Raw genomic sequence first — 15,443 nt, 5'->3', positions numbered from 1 at the left:
TTACAGAAGTTAAAAGAATTGTCTGCTGCTCTGAACACTTCTCGGCGAGGTGAGTGACTTATTGTATGAGTATTTTTTTTTTTTATTTGTCTGATATTATTATTAACTGCCTTCAGATTCGAGTCAAAAGGTCCCGCTTATATTTAACCATGAGTATTTATCGTCTTTCATGAATCAAAGAAAATTAAGAAAATTTTTTGGTAGATTTCAATAGAAATCTAAAAATAAATTTATTTTTTCGAGTTTTACTGCATTTTTTTTTATTTATTCTGAGGGAGATTTTAATTTATTGGCCGAGTTTCTCTAGTCAATTATGCTGATATTAAATAATATATAAAAAAAAATTCGTTCTAATTTAGAAGTTAACTGTATTTTATTTAGATAGTACATATTTATTATTACCATTTACGAAAATACAACAGGAGTTTTAAGAATTATCTTATGAGTCAATTTAAATTATAATATAATTATTCAAACAAGCCAGCGCTTCCAGATTCCAGCGATTCGATTTCCATCTGAAATAAATATTTAAAAGTTAATTAGAAAATTGAGTTAGTAAAAAACTTTTCAATAAAATCTTCCAATTAGAAAAATATTTACTTTCTGTTTGTAGCACATCATCTATTATATTGATAAATGATGTTCTCTTTACAAAAGTCGAGATAATTTCTTTTTCAATTTAACTTTTTCCTGTGGATGTCCTATATTTTTAGTTGCATCAATTTCCGAATTCGCTGACTGTCCACCTTCTGGTGAGATTGCACTGGATTTAGTCTGCTGTAGATTAACAAACAAATAAATAAATATTACAATTTAGGAACACATAATTTATTTTAAAAAATGTAATATTATTCTAAATTATTCCAACTACTTACCATTATATTTTTGTAGAATTCAGGCTTAAGAATCCAATAAGTATCTGCTAATCTCATTTCCATTTCACTACCATAGTTTTCACTTGATTCACTCATTTTTGAAAATTAAATTTAATTTCAACAATTTGAGAAATAGGAATAATATATTTTTAGTCTCTTGCAAGTTTCTGCAGAATATTATTTTTCGATCTTGCTAGCTTCAAGACTTTTGTAAAACTGATTGCACAGAGCAATAGCATTCATTACTGTCCTCAGACCCGAAAATAAGAGTAGGGAGAAAGACCCGATGGACGTCATAGACAATTGGTAACAATCCCATGTATAAGATACCTGATCTTAAAATTTTGTCGGCAGATGTTATTGCTTTTAAATTATCGTAAGAGTGTCATTAAATTATTTTACGATAATAAAAGTAAAATCTATTGTATACCCACTTCCATAACAATGAATCTTTTGTATACCTAGAAACATTAGGTATATTAGTTAAGACCTATAATGACATTCGAAAACAAGACCAAAGAAAGTTTATTTAAAAGATTATAGTTTCAAGAAATCCAGATTATCTTAAGGAATGGTAGATTATATGGGAAGGGGGGGGGGGGGGGGAGGGGCAGAGCGGTGTACTTAAGAAAATATTAAGGTTTCGAGGACTCAAATACGCTAAATCTTTTTTTTTTTTTAATGATATTCAGAATAATAAACAAAAATTTCAGTTGCCGTTGAAACAAAAAATTTTTTACTTTTGCGGGCAAAATGAGGTACCTCCTCAAAAGGTGAAAACAAAAAAAAATTTGCATATTAAATAAAATTGATTAAATTAAATTTTTTTGTAAGTAATTTACATAAAGAAAAATTATATTTTACACAATTATCGGATGCAAAGGAAGAAAAAAAAAATTTTATTGGTTTTTATCATAAAATAAAAGCCATTAACATTTTTCGACTAACACTTGATTGTTGAAAAAGTTTAAAAAAAATATTCAAAATAATGCTCAATTAAATTTACAAAAGTGATTTTGGAATGTTTAAAATACATTTAAAAAATAAAAATTTTTTTTTTTTAATTTTTGGGGTACGCCGTTTTGCCTACCCTACCCCCTTTTGACCCTTAATTTTGAGTTACGCGTAATTTAATAAATAGATATAGGCATAGATTTAAAAAAAAAAAAAGAATTACTTACAGTTATTATTACATTGAGAAAAAAGTTTATTAACATTTTATAAATTGTATGTATGAAATACTCGACTTCATTTATTAAATATTAGTCTGAAAATATAAAATATTGATTCCTTACATCGACTAAATATCAATAAATTCATATCAACATTTTATAGGCCGCTGGTCAATATTTAATACAAGTTTATTACTATTTGATAAATTTGTATTAATTATTGATATGAGATTATTAAAAAAATGGGGCTTGCAAAAATTATTTCTAATTTTTTGATATTTGTGTCCATCTTTATTTCATATTTAATAAACTGTTAATCAATATTTCATAAACACGTTTATTAATATTTGATAATGAATTACTTGGAAACAATCTACACTGAGAGAAAAAAGTGTATATTTCCAAGTAAAATTTCTTAATTTAAGTATTAGTTTACTTAAATAGTGCCAAGAAAATATTTTCTTAATTTTAGTAAAAATTTATATGAGTAGATTTGAACAATTGTTATAAAGAAAATTTGGAAAATCCAAAAGTGCGCGACTCATAATGCTCATTTATTATGAAATAATAAAATAATCATAAAAAAATGGCGGGAAGCACGAATAAATTTAAAATATATAAAATTTTCTTTCCTTAAATATTTTTTTTTTTTTTTTTTAAATTATATTAGTATTTTTTATATAATTATGAAAGAACCTACTCAAAATATCTCGATTAATAACAAAAGCAAAAAAAAAATATGTAAATAAAAAAAAATTGAACTGAAACAATTCAGGCTTACCAATTAGCAAAAAAAAAAAAAAACAGCTACGCTAGGATGGTAATTCGCAAGCGCCCCTGGTGGGATAAATGTACGTATAATGTATAGGTTTAGATATATCGGCATCCATGTTAATTTTACATCGATATATATAGATATAGTTATACAGCCTTTTTATTCTTTTATTAATTGTTATTAAACGACACTGAATTACCTAGCCAGTAGCAATAGGGGATCTACAAATCTTTCAAAGAATTAAAAAAAAAAAAATTTGATTCAATTACTGCATTTTTTCGTAAGTTATTGTGTCTACGGGTTTCATACTTGACGGACAGGAAATTTTTTTAGACTATTTTGATGTTTTTTCCTTTTTTATTGAACTAAATAAATTTTTGAAAAGTATGAAACTAATATCCATTAAATTATCTTCAAAATAGTATGCAACATATCTCAATTCCGTAAACTAACAAGGGTATAATAATTGAAATAGTTGCCGAAGTGAGGCGAATAAAATTTTTCGATCATAAAACACATCTCAGATGCTTCGCATCATGAGTCGTGCAATAGCTAATTTTCGAAAAAAAATCAGAATCAAAAGATGGAGTGAAACGGCAAGACCTGAATTATTTCTATCTTCCGGGGCATTTTGATTGATTCTGACGAATCTAGGGACTGCTCAGCTAAACAACTTTCACGATCGTGTTCCTCGGGAAATTTCCGATGGGAAACTAGTTTCAAATAGCTAATTTTCGAAAAAAATCAGAATCAAAAGACGAAGTGAAACGGCAAGACCTGAATTATTTCGATCTTTCGGGGCTTTTTGATTGATTTTGATGAATCTAGAGACTGCTCAGCTAAACTACTTTCACGATCGTGTTCCTCGGGAAATTTCCGATGGGAAACTAGTGTCAAATAGCTAATTTTCGAAAAAAATCAAAATCAAAAGACGAAATGAAACGGCAAGACCTGAATTATTTCTATTTTCCGGGGCATTTTAATCATTTCTGACGAATCTAGCGACTGCTCAGCTAAAGTACTTTCACGATCGTGTTCCTCGGGAAATTTCCGATGGAAAACTAGTGTCAAATATCGAATTTTCGAATAAAATCAGAATCAAAAGATGAAGTGAAACGGCAAGACCTGAATTATTTCTATTTTCCGGGGCTTCCTGATTGATTCTAATGAATCTAGGGACTGCTCAGCTAAAGTACTTCCACGATCGTGTTCCTCGGGAAATTTCCGATGGGGAACTAGTGTCAAATATCTAATTTTCGAAAAAAATCAGAATTAAAAGACGAAGTGAAACGGCAAGACCTGCATTATTTCTATCTTTCGGGGCATTTTGATTGATTCTGGCGAATCTAGGGACTGCTCAGCTAAACTACTTTCACGATCGTGTTCCTCGGGAAATTTCCGATGGGAAACTTGTGTCAAATAGCTAATTTTCGAAAAAAATCAGAATCAAAAGACGAAGTAAAACGGCAAGACCTGAATTATTTCTATCTTCCGGAGCATTTTGATTGATTCCGACGAATCTAGCGACTGCTCAGCTAAAGTACTTTCACGATCGTGTTCCTCGGGAAATTTCCGATGGGAAACTAGTGTCAAATAGCTAATTTTCAAAAAAAAATCAGAATCAAGAGATGAAGAGAAACGGCAAGACCTGAATTATTTCTATCTTCCGGGGCATTTTGATTGATTCTGGCGAATCTAGGGACTGCTCAGCTAAACTACTTTCACGATCGTGTTCCTCGGGAAATTTCCGATGGGAAACTAGTGTCAAATAGCTAATTTTCGAAAAAAATCAGATCAAAAGACGAATTGAAACGGCAAGACCTGAATTATTTCTATCTTTCGGGGCTTTTTGATTGATTCTGATGAATCTAGGGACTGCTCAGCTAAACTACTTTCCTGATCGTGTTCCTCGGGAAATTTCCGATAGGAAACTAGTGTCAAATAGCTAATTTTCGAAAAAAATCAGAATCAAAAGACGAAGTGAAACGGCAAGACCTGAATTATTTCTATCTTTCGGGGCTTTTTGATTGATTCTGATGAATCTAGGGACTGCTCAGCTAAACTACTTTCCTGATCGTGTTCCTCGGGAAATGTCCGATGGGAAACTAGTGTCAAATATCTAATTTTCGAATAAAATCAGAATCAAAAGATGAAGTGAAACGGCAAGACCTGAATTATTTCTATTTTCCGGGGCTTCCTGATTGATTCTAATGAATCTAGGGACTGCTCAGCTAAAGTACTTTCACGATCGTGGTCCTCGGGAAATTTCCGATGGGAAACTGGTGTAAAATAGCTAATTTTCGAAAAAAATCGGAATCAAAAGACGAAGTGAAACGGCAAGACCTGAATTATTTCTATCTTTCGGGGCTTTTTGATTGATTCTGATGAATCTAGGGACTGCTCAGCTAAACTCTTTTTACGATCGTGTTCCTCGGGAAATTTCCGATAGGAAACTAGTGTCAAATAGCTAATTTTCGAAAAAAATCAGAATCAAAAGACGAAGTGAAACGGCAAGACCTGAATTATTTGTATTTTCCGGGGCTTCTTGATTGATTCTGATGAATCTAGGGACTGCTCAGCTAAAGTACTTTCACGATCGTGGTCCTCGGGAAATTTCCGATGGGAAACTGGTGTAAAATAGCTAATTGTCGAAAAAAATCAGAATCAAAAGATGAAGTGAAACGGCAAGACCTGAATTATTTCTATTTTCCGGGGCATTTTGATTATTTCTGACGAATCTAGCGACTGCTCAGCTAAAGTACTTTCACGATCGTGTTTCTCGGGAAATTTCCGATGGGAAACTGGTGTCAAATAGCTAATTTTCGAAAAAGATCGGAATCAAAAGACGAAGTGAAACGGCAAGACCTGCATTATTTCTATCTTTCGGGGCTTTTTGATTGATTCTGATGAATCTAGGGACTACTCAGCTAAAGTACTTTCACGATCGTGTTCCTCGGGAAATTTCCGATGGGAAACTAGTGTAAAATAGCTAATTTTCGAAAAAAATCAGATCAAAAGATGCAGTAAAACGGCAAGACCTGAATTATTTCTATCTTTCGGGGCTTTTTGATTGATTCTGATGAATCTAGGGACTGCTCAGCTAAACTACTTTCCTGATCGTGTTCCTCGGGAAATTTCCGATAGGAAACTAGTGTCAAATAGCTAATTTTCGAAAAAAATCAGAATCAAAAGACGAAGTGAAACGGCAAGACCTGAATTATTTCTATCTTTCGGGGCTTTTTGATTGATTCTGATGAATCTAGGGACTGCTCAGCTAAACTACTTTCCTGATCGTGTTCCTCGGGAAATTTCCGATGGGAAACTAGTGTCAAATATCTAATTTTCGAATAAAATCAGAATCAAAAGATGAAGTGAAACGGCAAGACCTGAATTATTTCTATTTTCCGGGGCTTCCTGATTGATTCTAATGAATCTAGGGACTGCTCAGCTAAAGTACTTCCACGATCGTGTTCCTCGGGAAATTTCCGATGGGGAACTAGTGTCAAATATCTAATTTTCGAAAAAAATCAGAATCAAAAGACGAAGTGAAACGGCAAGACCTGCATTATTTCTATCTTTCGGGGCTTTTTGATTGATTCTGATGAATCTAGGGACATCTCAGCTAAAGTAATTTCACGATCGTGTTCTTCGGGAAATTTCCAATGGGAAACTCGTGTCAAATAGCTAATTTTCGAAAAAAATCAGATCAAAAGACGAATTGAAACGGCAAGACCTGAATTATTTCTATCTTTCGGGGCTTTTTGATTGATTCTGATGAATCTAGGGACTACTCAGCTAAAGTACTTTCACGATCGTGTTCCTCGGGAAATTTCCGATAGGAAACTAGTGTCAAATAGCTAATTTTCGAAAAAAATCAGATCAAAAGATGCAGTAAAACGGCAAGACCTGCATTATTTCTATCTTCCGGGGCTTTTTGATTGATTCTGATGAATCTAGGGACTGCTCAGCTAAACTACTTTTACGATCGTGTTCCTCGGGAAATTTCCGATAGGAAACTAGTGTCAAATAGCTAATTTTCGAAAAAAATCAGAATCAAAAGACGAAGTGAAACGGCAAGACCTGAATTATTTGTATTTTCCGGGGCTTCTTGATTGATTCTGATGAATCTAGGGACTGCTCAGCTAAAGTACTTTCACGATCGTGGTCCTCGGGAAATTTCCGATGGGAAACTGGTGTCAAATAGCTAATTTTCGAAAAAGATCGGAATCAAAAGACGAAGTGAAACGGCAAGACCTGCATTATTTCTATCTTTTGGGGGCTTTTTGATTGATTCTGATGAATCTAGGGACTACTCAGCTAAAGTACTTTCACGATCGTGTTCCTCGGGAAATTTCCGATAGGAAACTAGTGTCAAATAGCTAATTTTCGAAAAAAATCAGAATCAAAAGATGAAGTGAAACGGCAAGACCTGAATTATTTCTATTTTCCGGGGCATTTTGATTATTTCTGACGAATCTAGCGACTGCTCAGCTAAAGTACTTTCACGATCGTGTTTCTCGGGAAATTTCCGATGGGAAACTGGTGTCAAATAGCTAATTTTCGAAAAAGATCGGAATCAAAAGACGAAGTGAAACGGCAAGACCTGCATTATTTCTATCTTTCGGGGCTTTTTGATTGATTCTGATGAATCTAGGGACTACTCAGCTAAAGTACTTTCACGATCGTGTTCCTCGGGAAATTTCCGATGGGAAACTAGTGTCAAATAGCTAATTTTCGAAAAAAATCAGATCAAAAGATGCAGTAAAACGGCAAGACCTGAATTATTTCTATCTTTCGGGGCTTTTTGATTGATTCTGATGAATCTAGGGACTACTCAGCTAAAGTACTTTCACGATCGTGTTCCTCGGGAAATTTCCGATAGGAAACTAGTGTCAAATAGCTAATTTTCGAAAAAAATCAGATCAAAAGATGCAGTAAAACGGCAAGACCTGCATTATTTCTATCTTCCGGGGCTTTTTGATTGATTCTGATGAATCTAGGGACTGCTCAGCTAAACTACTTTTACGATCGTGTTCCTCGGGAAATTTCCGATGGGAAACTGGTGTAAAATAGCTAATTTTCGAAAAAAATCAGAATCAAAAGACGAAGTGAAACGGCAAGACCTGAATTATTTGTATTTTCCGGGGCTTCTTGATTGATTCTGATGAATCTAGGGACTGCTCAGCTAAAGTACTTTCACGATCGTGGTCCTCGGGAAATTTCCGATGGGAAACTGGTGTAAAATAGCTAATTTTCGAAAAAAATCAGAATCAAAAGATGAAGTGAAACGGCAAGACCTGAATTATTTCTATTTTCCGGGGCATTTTGATTATTTCTGACGAATCTAGCGACTACTCAGCTAAAGTACTTTCACGATCGTGTTCCTCGGGAAATTTCCGATAGGAAACTAGTGTCAAATAGCTAATTTTCGAAAAAGATCGGAATCAAAAGACGAAGTGAAACGGCAAGACCTGCATTATTTCTATCTTTTGGGGGCTTTTTGATTGATTCTGATGAATCTAGGGACTACTCAGCTAAAGTACTTTCACGATCGTGTTCCTCGGGAAATTTCCGATAGGAAACTAGTGTCAAATAGCTAATTTTCGAAAAAAATCAGAATCAAAAGATGAAGTGAAACGGCAAGACCTGAATTATTTCTATTTTCCGGGGCATTTTGATTATTTCTGACGAATCTAGCGACTGCTCAGCTAAAGTACTTTCACGATCGTGTTTCTCGGGAAATTTCCGATGGGAAACTGGTGTCAAATAGCTAATTTTCGAAAAAGATCGGAATCAAAAGACGAAGTGAAACGGCAAGACCTGCATTATTTCTATCTTTCGGGGCTTTTTGATTGATTCTGATGAATCTAGGGACTACTCAGCTAAAGTACTTTCACGATCGTGTTCCTCGGGAAATTTCCGATGGGAAACTAGTGTCAAATAGCTAATTTTCGAAAAAAATCAGATCAAAAGATGCAGTAAAACGGCAAGACCTGAATTATTTCTATCTTTCGGGGCTTTTTGATTGATTCTGATGAATCTAGGGACTGCTCAGCTAAACTACTTTCCTGATCGTGTTCCTCGGGAAATTTCCGATAGGAAACTAGTGTCAAATAGCTAATTTTCGAAAAAAATCAGAATCAAAAGACGAAGTGAAACGGCAAGACCTGAATTATTTCTATTTTCCGGGGCATTTTGATTATTTCTGACGAATCTAGCGACTGCTCAGCTAAAGTACTTTCACGATCGTGTTCCTCGGGAAATTTCCGATAGGAAACTAGTGTCAAATAGCTAATTTTCGAAAAAAATCAGATCAAAAGATGCAGTAAAACGGCAAGACCTGAATTATTTCTATCTTTCGGGGCTTTTTGATTGATTCTGATGAATCTAGGGACTACTCAGCTAAAGTACTTTCACGATCGTGTTCCTCGGGAAATTTCCGATAGGAAACTAGTGTCAAATAGCTAATTTTCGAAAAAAATCAGATCAAAAGATGCAGTAAAACGGCAAGACCTGAATTATTTCTATCTTTCGGGGCTTTTTGATTGATTCTGATGAATCTAGGGACTACTCAGCTAAAGTACTTTCACGATCGTGTTCCTCGGGAAATTTCCGATAGGAAACTAGTGTCAAATAGCTAATTTTCGAAAAAAATCAGAATCAAAAGACGAAGTGAAACGGCAAGACCTGAATTATTTCTATCTTTCGGGGCTTTTTGATTGATTCTGATGAATCTAGGGACTACTCAGCTAAAGTACTTTCACGATCGTGTTCCTCGGGAAATTTCCGATAGGAAACTAGTGTCAAATAGCTAATTTTCGAAAAAAATCAGATCAAAAGATGCAGTAAAACGGCAAGACCTGAATTATTTCTATCTTTCGGGGCTTTTTGATTGATTCTGATGAATCTAGGGACTGCTCAGCTAAACTACTTTCCTGATCGTGTTCCTCGGGAAATTTCCGATAGGAAACTAGTGTCAAATAGCTAATTTTCGAAAAAAATCAGAATCAAAAGATGAAGTGAAACGGCAAGACCTGAATAATTTCTATCTTTCGGGGCTTTTTGATTGATTCTCATGAATCTAGGGACTACTCAGCTAAAGTACTTTCACGATCCTGTTCTTCGGGAAATTTCCGATGGGAAACTAGTGTCAAATAGCTAATTTTCGAAAAAAATCAGAATCAAAAGACGAATTGAAACGGGAAGACCTGAATTATTTCTATCTTCCGGGGCATTTTGATTGATTCTGGCGAATCTAGGGACTGCTCAGCTAAACTACTTTTACGATCGTGTTCCTCGGGAAATTTCCGATAGGAAACTAGTGTCAAATAGCTATTTTCGAAAAAAATCAGAATCAAAAGATGAAGTGAAACGGCAAGACCTGAATAATTTCTATCTTTCGGGGCTTTTTGATTGATTCTCATGAATCTAGGGACTACTCAGCTAAAGTACTCTCACGATCGTGTTCCTCGGGGAATTTCCGATGGGAAACTAGTGTCAAATAGCTAATTTTCGAAAAAAATCAGAATCAAAAGACGAAGTGAAACGGCAAGACGTGAATTATTTCTATCTTTCGGGGCTTTCTGATTGATTCTGATGAATCTAGGGACTGCTCAGCTAAAGAAATTTCACGATCGTGTTCCTCGGGAAATTTCCGATGGGAAACTGGTGTCAAATAGCTAATTTTCGAAAAAAATCAGAATCAAAAGATGAAGTGAAATGGCAAGACCTGAATTATTTCTATTTTCCGGGGCATTTTAATTATTTCTGACGAATCTAGCGACTGCTCAGCTAAAGTACTTTCACGATCGTGTTTCTCGGGAAATTTCCGATGGGAAACTAGTGTCAAATAGCTAATTCTCGAAAAAAATCAGAATCAAAAGACGAATTGAAACGGGAAGACCTGAATTATTTCTATCTTCCGGGGCATTTTGATTGATTCTGACGAATCTAGGGACTGCTCAGCTAAACAACTTTTATGATCGTGTTTCTCGGGAAATTTCCGATAGGAAACTAGTGTCAAATAGCTAATTTTCGAAAAAAATCAGAATCAAAAGATGAAGTGAAACGGCAAGACCTGAATAATTTCTATCTTTCGGGGCTTTTTGATTGATTCTCATGAATCTAGGGACTACTCAGCTAAAGTACTCTCACGATCCTGTTCTTCGGGAAATTTCCGATGGGAAACTAGTGTCAAATAGCTAATTTTCGAAAAAAATCAGAATCAAAAGACGAAGTGAAACGGCAAGACCTGAATTATTTCTATCTTCCGGGGCATTTTGATTGATTCTGGCGAATCTAGGGACTGCTCAGCTAAACTACTTTTACGATCGTGTTCCTCGGGAAATTTCCGATAGGAAACTAATGTCAAATAGCTAATTTTCGAAAAAAATCAGAATCAAAAGATGAAGTGAAACGGCAAGACCTGAATAATTTCTATCTTTCGGGGCTTTTTGATTGATTCTCATGAATCTAGGGACTACTCAGCTAAAGTACTCTCACGATCGTGTTCCTCGGGGAATTTCCGATGGGAAACTAGTGTCAAATAGCTAATTTTCGAAAAAAATCAGAATCAAAAGACGAAGTGAAACGGCAAGACCTGAATTATTTCTATCTTTCGGGGCTTTCTGATTGATTCTGATGAATCTAGGGACTGCTCAGCTAAAGAAATTTCACGATCGTGTTCCTCGGGAAATTTCCGATGGGAAACTGATGTCAAATAGCTAATTTTCGAAAAAAATCAGAATCAAAAGATGAAGTGAAACGGCAAGACCTGAATTATTTCTATTTTCCGGGGCATTTTAATTATTTCTGACGAATCTAGCGACTGCTCAGCTAAAGTACTTTCACGATCGTGTTTCTCGGGAAATTTCCGATGGGAAACTAGTGTCAAATAGCTAATTCTCGAAAAAAATCAGAATCAAAAGACGAATTGAAACGGGAAGACCTGAATTATTTCTATCTTCCGGGGCATTTTGATTGATTCTGACGAATCTAGGGACTGCTCAGCTAAACAACTTTTATGATCGTGTTTCTCGGGAAATTTCCGATGGGAAACTAGTGTCAAATAGCTAATTTTCGAAAAAAATCAGAATCAAAAGACGAATTGAAACGGGAAGACCTGAATTATTTCTATCTTCCGGGGCATTTTGATTGATTCTGGCGAATCTAGGGACTGCTCAGCTAAACTACTTTTACGATCGTGTTCCTCGGGAAATTTCCGATAGGAAACTAGTGTCAAATAGCTAATTTTCGAAAAAAATCAGAATCAAAAGATGAAGTGAAACGGCAAGACCTGAATAATTTCTATCTTTCGGGGCTTTTTGATTGATTCTCATGAATCTAGGGACTACTCAGCTAAAGTACTCTCACGATCGTGTTCCTCGGGGAATTTCCGATGGGAAACTAGTGTCAAATAGCTAATTTTCGAAAAAAATCAGAATCAAAAGACGAAGTGAAACGGCAAGACCTGAATTATTTCTATCTTTCGGGGCTTTCTGATTGATTCTGATGAATCTAGGGACTGCTCAGCTAAAGAAATTTCACGATCGTGTTCCTCGGGAAATTTCCGATGGGAAACTGGTGTCAAATAGCTAATTTTCGAAAAAAATCAGAATCAAAAGATGAAGTGAAACGGCAAGACCTGAATTATTTCTATTTTCCGGGGCATTTTAATTATTTCTGACGAATCTAGCGACTGCTCAGCTAAAGTACTTTCACGATCGTGTTTCTCGGGAAATTTCCGATGGGAAACTAGTGTCAAATAGCTAATTCTCGAAAAAAATCAGAATCAAAAGACGAATTGAAACGGGAAGACCTGAATTATTTCTATCTTCCGGGGCATTTTGATTGATTCTGACGAATCTAGGGACTGCTCAGCTAAACAACTTTTATGATCGTGTTTCTCGGGAAATTTCCGATAGGAAACTAGTGTCAAATAGCTAATTTTCGAAAAAAATCAGAATCAAAAGATGAAGTGAAACGGCAAGACCTGAATAATTTCTATCTTTCGGGGCTTTTTGATTGATTCTCATGAATCTAGGGACTACTCAGCTAAAGTACTCTCACGATCCTGTTCTTCGGGAAATTTCCGATGGGAAACTAGTGTCAAATAGCTAATTTTCGAAAAAAATCAGAATCAAAAGACGAATTGAAACGGGAAGACCTGAATTATTTCTATCTTCCGGGGCATTTTGATTGATTCTGGCGAATCTAGGGACTGCTCAGCTAAACTACTTTTACGATCGTGTTCCTCGGGAAATTTCCGATAGGAAACTAGTGTCAAATAGCTAATTTTCGAAAAAAATCAGAATCAAAAGATGAAGTGAAACGGCAAGACCTGAATAATTTCTATCTTTCGGGGCTTTTTGATTGATTCTCATGAATCTAGGGACTACTCAGCTAAAGTACTCTCACGATCGTGTTCCTCGGGGAATTTCCGATGGGAAACTAGTGTCAAATAGCTAATTTTCGAAAAAAATCAGAATCAAAAGACGAAGTGAAACGGCAAGACCTGAATTATTTCTATCTTTCGGGGCTTTCTGATTGATTCTGATGAATCTAGGGACTGCTCAGCTAAAGAAATTTCACGATCGTGTTCCTCGGGAAATTTCCGATGGGAAACTGGTGTCAAATAGCTAATTTTCGAAAAAAATCAGAATCAAAAGATGAAGTGAAACGGCAAGACCTGAATTATTTCTATTTTCCGGGGCATTTTAATTATTTCTGACGAATCTAGCGACTGCTCAGCTAAAGTACTTTCACGATCGTGTTTCTCGGGAAATTTCCGATGGGAAACTGGTGTCAAATAGCTAATTTTCGAAAAAAATCAGAATTAAAAGATGAAGTGAAACGGCAAGACCTGAATTATTTCTATCTTTCGGGGCTTTTTGATTGATTCTGATGAATCTAGGGACTGCTCAGCTAACGTAATTTCACGATCGTGTTCCTCGGGAAATTTCCGATGGGAAACTGGTGTCAAATAGCTAATTTTCGAAAAAAATCAGAATCAAAAGATGAAGTGAAACGGCAAGACCTGAATTATTTCTATTTTCCGGGGCATTTTAATCATTTCTGACGAATCTAGCGACTGCTCAGCTAAAGTACTTTCACGATCGTGTTCCTCGGGAAATTTCCGATGGGAAACTAGTGTCAAATAGCTAATTTTCGAAAAAAATCAGAATCAAAAGACGAATTGAAACGGGAAGACCTGAATTATTTCTATCTTCCGGGGCATTTTGATTGATTCTGGCGAATCTAGGGACTGCTCAGCTAAACTACTTTTACGATCGTGTTCCTCGGGAAATTTCCGATAGGAAACTAGTGTCAAATAGCTAATTTTCGAAAAAAATCAGAATCAAAAGATGAAGTGAAACGGCAAGACCTGAATAATTTCTATCTTTCGGGGCTTTTTGATTGATTCTCATGAATCTAGGGACTACTCAGCTAAAGTACTCTCACGATCGTGTTCCTCGGGGAATTTCCGATGGGAAACTAGTGTCAAATAGCTAATTTTCGAAAAAAATCAGAATCAAAAGACGAAGTGAAACGGCAAGACCTGAATTATTTCTATCTTTCGGGGCTTTCTGATTGATTCTGATGAATCTAGGGACTGCTCAGCTAAAGAAATTTCACGATCGTGTTCCTCGGGAAATTTCCGATGGGAAACTGGTGTCAAATAGCTAATTTTCGAAAAAAATCAGAATCAAAAGATGAAGTGAAACGGCAAGACCTGAATTATTTCTATTTTCCGGGGCATTTTAATTATTTCTGACGAATCTAGCGACTGCTCAGCTAAAGTACTTTCACGATCGTGTTTCTCGGGAAATTTCCGATGGGAAACTGGTGTCAAATAGCTAATTTTCGAAAAAAATCAGAATTAAAAGATGAAGTGAAACGGCAAGACCTGAATTATTTCTATCTTTCGGGGCTTTTTGATTGATTCTGATGAATCTAGGGACTGCTCAGCTAACGTAATTTCACGATCGTGTTCCTCGGGAAATTTCCGATGGGAAACTGGTGTCAAATAGCTAATTTTCGAAAAAAATCAGAATCAAAAGATGAAGTGAAACGGCAAGACCTGAATTATTTCTATTTTCCGGGGCATTTTAATCATTTCTGACGAATCTAGCGACTGCTCAGCTAAAGTACTTTCACGATCGTGTTCCTCGGGAAATTTCCGATGGGAAACTAGTGTCAAATAGCTAATTTTCGAAAAAAATCAGAATCAAAAGACGAATTGAAACGGGAAGACCTGAATTATTTCTATCTTCCGGGGCATTTTGATTGATTCTGACGAATCTAGGGACTGCTCAGCTAAACAACTTTCATGATCGTGTTCCTTCGGGAAATTTCCGATGGGAAACTAGTGTCAAAAATTTGGACAATTCTAAAGTGCGCGACTCATAATGCTCATTTATTATGAAATAATAAAATAATCATCAAAAAATGGCGGGAAGCACGAATAAATTTAAAATATATAAAATTTTCTTTCCTTAAATATTTTTTTTTTTTTTTTTTTTTTAAAATTATATTAGTATTTTTTATATAATTATGAAAGAACCTACTCAAAATATCTCGATTAATAACAAAAGCAAAAAAAATATATGTAAATAAAAAAAA

The 15,443-nt window shown here is 35.2% G+C and overlaps 1 long non-coding RNA gene across 1 annotated transcript; it reads right to left on the bottom strand.

Moving 5' to 3' along the window:
- Positions 1-350: 350 nt before the first annotated feature.
- On the bottom strand, positions 351-2,071 carry LOC130671808 (uncharacterized). The gene is made up of 4 exons (XR_008990580.1): positions 2,057-2,071; positions 876-1,336; positions 601-777; positions 351-515 (listed from the first exon to the last, which is right to left on the bottom strand). It is a non-coding gene; the product is annotated as an uncharacterized LOC130671808 (long non-coding RNA).
- Positions 2,072-15,443: the final 13,372 nt, after the last annotated feature.

Source organism: Microplitis mediator, chromosome 1 (genome assembly GCF_029852145.1).
Source record: "Microplitis mediator isolate UGA2020A chromosome 1, iyMicMedi2.1, whole genome shotgun sequence".
Lineage (NCBI taxonomy): Eukaryota > Metazoa > Arthropoda > Insecta > Hymenoptera > Braconidae > Microplitis > Microplitis mediator.
Note: the sequence above shows the minus strand (reverse complement) of the source record. Positions and strands in the feature narration are given on the sequence as shown.